At 35.0% G+C, this 6,485-nt stretch overlaps 1 long non-coding RNA gene across 1 annotated transcript; it reads left to right on the top strand.

Moving 5' to 3' along the window:
• Positions 1–3,798: 3,798 nt before the first annotated feature.
• On the top strand, positions 3,799–5,564 carry LOC131311200 (uncharacterized). The gene is made up of 4 exons (XR_009195453.1): positions 3,799–4,413; positions 5,002–5,061; positions 5,328–5,374; positions 5,464–5,564. It is a non-coding gene; the product is annotated as an uncharacterized LOC131311200 (long non-coding RNA).
• Positions 5,565–6,485: the final 921 nt, after the last annotated feature.

A 6,485-nucleotide genomic window follows, 5' to 3' on the forward strand; every position in this document is an offset into this window, starting at 1 on the left:
TTGGTTAGGTAGAGATGGCCGCAATTTGATACCAAGAGAAGCCTATCAATAGGTCTCGCGAGTTGTCGTAAGAACAGTTTGTCAGTAATAAAATGACTTATGACTCCAAAAATAAGAATTCGCCACAACGTTGATAATAACAAAATAATTGGAATGATTCTTAATTTCTGTTAGATGAAAAGAAAGTGATATTCGACTATGTGTCAAATAGGAGTCAAATCCATTTAGTTTATTTTGGTTACCAATATTTTACTTCATCCTTCAACTCTCAGCTAGCTTAATAATCTCTTTAATTGCATTGGCCATAGGTTACAATGAGAGACTTTAATGTTTGAGCTGTTTGTGACATGAATTTCATGGCCAATAATATTTCTAGCATTTAGCTTTTGAGTTCATTATCTTGTAACTTACTGTATTTGGTTACACCCTATTAATTTTCTTTCACTGTGATATTTATATGTGTGGTTGCATGCATATAGTGAGATGTATTGTATGAAAATGTTTTTTAAGAAGGATTAACTGCCACATTTTGTTAATACAGATTCTTGAGTAAAAGTTATATCTTGCCTTGGTGAGGTACTATTGGAATTGAACTCAATACTATAATAATGAGAAAGTAATTGTCGGCATGACCATTTTGTTTGCATTGATTAATTGATCCTCCATTATTTAATTTATGGTTCTAATACCCTGTGAACATGTTATAATGTTATTTGGCGTAGTGATTTAAACCTCTGATTTATTGTGCTTGTACAAGAAATATTTTACGGTCATGAGGTACAGATCTGTCGTACCAAGGTAATTTAGGATATTCTTGTTCACGCTCATTTGAGAAAGGATAGAAATTTTTTTTTTTTTTGGGGAGGGGGGGGGGGGGGGGGGGGGGGGGGGGGGGGGGGGGGGGTTGGGGTTATTTTCTTTACTGGAAGATATGTGCATACATGAAATTCTATTGATGGATTTATATTTCACAGAGGATTATACTAATGTTGTGCAAGAGAATTTTTGTGTAAATTTCACAGGCAGCTGATGGGTTGCAGAGCAGTCAAAGGGTTTGATTCAATATACAGAACACTTGGAACGCATCTCAGACTAGCGTTGAGGCTAGGTCCATATTAAAATTATTGGGGCTAGCAAGTAGGCTATGTCTAAATTTTGTCGAGGGGAATGAGCAAAGCCTATAAGAAGTCACCTAGGGAGGTAACCCAATCTCTATGACTGGAGATCCCATGAAGGAGATTCAATGGGTAAAAACAATCCACACTGCATGACTTGATTCCAGTACTAAAAATATTAGGAGACACCATATAGAGTTGTTCTCCTGCTCATTCCTAAGGCGTGGTGCGTAAGAAGTGACAGGTTGAGGGCGGGTTTTAACCCTTAATGAATCCGAGGCGAGGATTTCTCGCAAGGTACATTCCGTCACTGTACCCTCGGAGGATTCACCTAAGTGGGGGTCGTCATGAGGCCGCGACTATGAGGTTTGGGCTGACCTCTAGTAACCCTCATGAGAATCAAGATTCAGTGCAAGGCCATTAATAATACTAACCCGCAAACTGAAATCCAATACCTATACTGTGCTTGTGATATGTTGAACTCTGACTCAAAGGATCTAGCTCAAGACATAGTTCACTATGATCCTTCAGGGATAAACTATTAACACTAAGTGAGGTTCAAGTCCGGAAGACACCTACACTTATTGCACTGTATATAGTTGCCCAAATTTTCTTATACATTACGTATACTAAATATATCCCATTTTAAAGAGAAAAAAAATGTTATTTATTTTTATTAAAAGTGGGGATTGTTGGAACATTGAAAGATTTTAATAAAAATAAATTAGAATACTTATTACCTATCATTACTTTTCCGTTACAATATTAGTACATAAATGTTGTCAGTTACAAAGCATAAAAGTGATATTTATTCCTATGATTATATATATCAATAAATGGGTCTTAATCCAATAACCTCTATATATATGGGTTTTGACAAGTTTGAAAAAGTGCGGAAGTGAAGAAAGTATTTTGAGAGTATACACAGATAATGAAAGAGGATTTTTAGAATATTCTTATACTATTTTCTATATAGTTGGGCAACTTGGTTCGTGACTCGTTCAAACCTCCCAGTGGTCGTGAACATCGGGTGAGGAATGCTTGTGAGCCCTTGGGTTTAATCTTGGGGCTAGTACACTCCGGTGGAACCTTTACGAGGGGAGGAATATTAGTTTTAAAACAGTGACTACACGACTCTCAATCTCACAGGCAATATCTTTCCTACTTTCACTACTTTTGTACTCTCATGTTTTCTTGTTTGTGTTTTCTATGTTCATGTGGTCCAATAATTCTTGTTATAAAATAATATTTGTGAATCTAAGTTCTAACAATTTTATGTGACAAAATATGCTAACATGTGACAAAATATGTGTTAGCAGCACAGTCCCCATATTATGTGCTTGAAATTTATCTTGTGCTTCGCAGTAGCATTACTCATGCATGCAACATAGGTCAAGACTCAAATGAAAAGCATCGCATGTAATTAAGGTACTCATTCTGGGAAGACGATCGCATGAGAGGATATGGACTCGTAGACTTAATTACTAACGTTATTCAGACTAATGAGCTGTGAGGATCACATGATCTGTTCTCCAAAGGCAGTGAGGATCACATGATCTGTTCTCCAAAGGCATGCATTAAATCTTCTTTTTTAATTGCCTGGAGTTGTGTTTTGATGTTATGTTGGTCGACTTTTTGTTTTTTTTTTAAGAGTTTGCTTTTATTGTGATTTTGAAAAATGATACGTGTCGTGCGTTATCTTTTTTGTATCATTCTACTATGAAATTATTAGGTCACGTAATAATAACTTACGCTAAGTTTCTCTTGCTGTCTAAATGGAGTAAAGGGGCACTACTACAATATTGCTAAAAGATGACGCTTGAAAAAATGAAAAGATGTCACTTTTTTTAAAAAATGTAATTAAAAAGATTACAATAAGTAAATGATGTCAGCCAATCAAAAAACTGTAATCTAATATATTTATGATGTCACTTCTCAAAATAATGACATAAATTCTCTCTGAAAGATGATGCTTGAAAAAATGAAAAGATGTCACTTTTCAAAAAAAACATAATTAAAAATATTACAATAAGTAAATAATGTCAATTAATCAAAAAACTGTGATCTAATATATTTATGATGTCACTTTTCAAAATAATGACATAAATTCTCTTCTTTTTTTTAATGTCAGTTTATCATTACAACCGACATTGAAAGAATGAAATTCACTTTTAGAGAAAACGGCACCGTATTCAGGGTCGCGCGCAGTATGCCAAATTCTAATCCCACCCAAAATAAAACCTCTCAGCTTCCACGATCTCTGCAGATAAAAAAAAAAAAGCTTCCACGATCTCTCTCTCTCAACCAACCCTACAAGCGGCGTTGCTTTGGAGTCTCAAATCAAGACACTTGACATCGTTAAGTGGTGGTGGACGCTCGTCGATCACTGTGATATTCGCCGTTGATTGATCTTGGTCACCACTTGCCCTGTCGTTGCTTTGGTCACCGATTGACTCGAGATCAAACAGGTATACAAACCCACGTCTTTGTATCGTTATGGGCGAGTAATTTTGTGTATACTGTGTCGTTTGTTGAGAAAAGTAAGGCATGGCCTTTTGTTGGGTGTCAATTTATTTCTAGGTTTTGTTTGGATGCAATATTTCATAGGGTTTTTCTTAATCTAGAATTGTACAACGGGGGGTTTTGCCAAGGTTTGTAGCCAAATCTATTTGACCGCTCAGTTACGTACTCGTAATTAACCACACGAGGTGGTAGCTTGGGGTTTACTTCCACAGGTTCGCATAAGATGTAGGTATTGGATCAACCTCTGTACCAAGTTGAGTTGAATTTTTTATTTGACTTTCGAATGAGAATGAGAATGAGAATAGCTGAATTTCTAGGTGAGTATCCATTCGCATTACAGGTGTTTGATAATATACTCATGTCATTCTATCCTCTGTAAAATCAAATCGTTTAGGTGAGTATCCATTCGCATTACAGGTGTTTGATAATATGCTTGTGCCCATCTATGCTTTGTAATTAAGCCATAGATTGACACAACAGGCCACATAAACAGAGAAGGGAATCAATCTAGCCTTGCCTTTATGGAAAGTTATCTGCCTTTAACTCTGAACTTAATTAGTTCTGAGACTAAATGGTGGTTGGTTATTTGAGTAATCCTTAATGGAGTTACTGATGATGCAGTTTTAGTTTCAGTATCTTAAACCTAACCAATCAACTTCAATTTTTCTGAAGTAGCAATTAGTGACTTTTCCGGTCTTGGTTGTGTTAGTTGGCAGAGATATCCAGGTGATCACTGTTGTTGAAGAGCTCCATTCGATCCAAATACACTTCTTGGGTAAGCATAACTATTTTTCATTGTTATTTTTGTCTTGCTGTTTTTTTCTCGAACCATTTCAAATATGTTTGTACTTGAGCAGCAACATTGTGTCTTTCAAGATTTGTTCATAAATATAACATGACTAGCGGATTGCCCATGTCTAAAGACACTCGCAATATTAATTTTGTATGCTTAGACATTTTCTAAACATTCATTCTGTTTATGATATAAATTTCTTAAATAATTCCTCTTGGGTTAGGGGCAATCTTCTCATGCTAAGGTTTCATTATCTACATGTTTCATTTTTTCTGTTCAGCCCTTGGAATATACTATGTAATCTTTACTTCCCTTTTTGACTTTGATTTGCTTGGATACACTTAACTGCAGTAAAAATCGACAAAGAGACCATTATTGGGAAACAAATATCTTAACCTTCTTTTGGTTGAAAACTGACACTATGAACTGCAAAATGAGAGTATACATGAGTGCAGATGAAATATCTAAACCTTGTCTTTGTTAAAATCAATCTATCTCTTCATTTATGCAAATTCATATGCATCTCTCTTGTAAGTTGTGATTTAATCATATTGTTTTCTACTTGTATAGTTACAATGCGCATGATAAGATACATCACTACCCGACATTTGTTTGGAGGATGGCACCAAGGTACAAAGTCCCATCTTTATAGTTTATTTCTTTTCAGTTTAGCTAAGGTTCGCTTACGTTTGCATCCTAACTGGATTGATGGTAATGTGGTATATATCTTGATTGTTGTCTTGGTGACGTGAGTTTAGTCATGTGTTTTCTCCTTTGTTGTTGCTATAGTTTGTTTTTTCTTTTATGATCATGGCGCATGTTTGCTTTTCTTGGTGTTGTCTGGTTTGCTTTTCGATACATGTCAGTACCTTAAACATTTTTCGTTTTTGGCTTAGGTTTGGGGCACTTCCATTTCTCTTTAGCAATAGTGAGGTATCCTAAGGTATTTTTTCTCACTTTGATACATTCATGTTTAATTTGTTCTTAATTGGATATACCGTTTGCAGATTATTACTTAATGATCTCTTGCAGGTTATTGAGAAAAAAACCTAACAAGAAAGTGAACTTTGAGAGTTAGACTTGAGTGGATCAAATTCGTCCTTAAAAAGGTGACTTCTACATGATCTCTCTCTCTCTCTCTCTCTCTCTCTCTCTCTCTCTCTCTCTCTCTGTTTTGAGTAAAGAAGTTTTTAATGGTTCTAATTATTTGTTTGATTGTGACAATTTGACATCTTATTTGGTATAAAGGCAAATCCTATGTGTTGTTGAAGTCTGCAGCTATGGCTTTGTGATAGGTACTTCCAAGTTCTTGGAAGGTTCATTTAAGTATGACTTATGTGCAACTCTTAGATATGTGCAACTCTTTCTAAAAGTATGTTTGTTATTTGGTTTTGCAGTACAGGCTTCAAATGACAGTGCCAATAGGAGCAAATGATTGTTTGGAGCACTTGCAGTGGGCGTGTTACCTTAATTACCTTACTTGTTAGAGTGATTTTTTTGTTGGTGTAGTTTTCCAGTTCTCAGAGTTGTATTTTCTGTTGTGGGGGGTGGGTTAGAAGAAATGTTATGTAACGAATTAATAGAGCATATTTTAGTTTTTTAGTTATCAATGTATACTTCTTTATTCATTAGTGGATGCTTTCATCTTTTTAATTGTTTTTAATGATTCTGAGCTGAAATTAGAATCATGAATTTTTTTTTAGGATAAAAGATAGAAAAGATGACAGTTTAAAACTGTCATCTTTGATTTTTTAATTTCACTTCAACGACGTCATCTTTTTGATAGATGACAGTTTTAAAACACTTTAACGACGTTTTACAATTGTCATCTTTTACTTTTAATTACGTTTAAAAGGTGTCATTTTTATGGATATTAATGTCAGTTTCAAACTGTCATCTTAAGATTCAGACTTTTAATGACAGCTCCATAGATGACAGTTTCAAAACTGTCATCTTTCACGTTTAATGACACTTTTAAACTGACATCATTTACGATTATTGTAGTAGTGGGGCCGGCTAAAGCCCGTAAAAAAAAAAGAAAGAAAGAAGAAGAA

This window comes from Rhododendron vialii, chromosome 12a, assembly GCF_030253575.1.
Source record: "Rhododendron vialii isolate Sample 1 chromosome 12a, ASM3025357v1".
In the NCBI taxonomy this organism is placed as follows: Eukaryota; Viridiplantae; Streptophyta; class Magnoliopsida; order Ericales; family Ericaceae; genus Rhododendron; species Rhododendron vialii.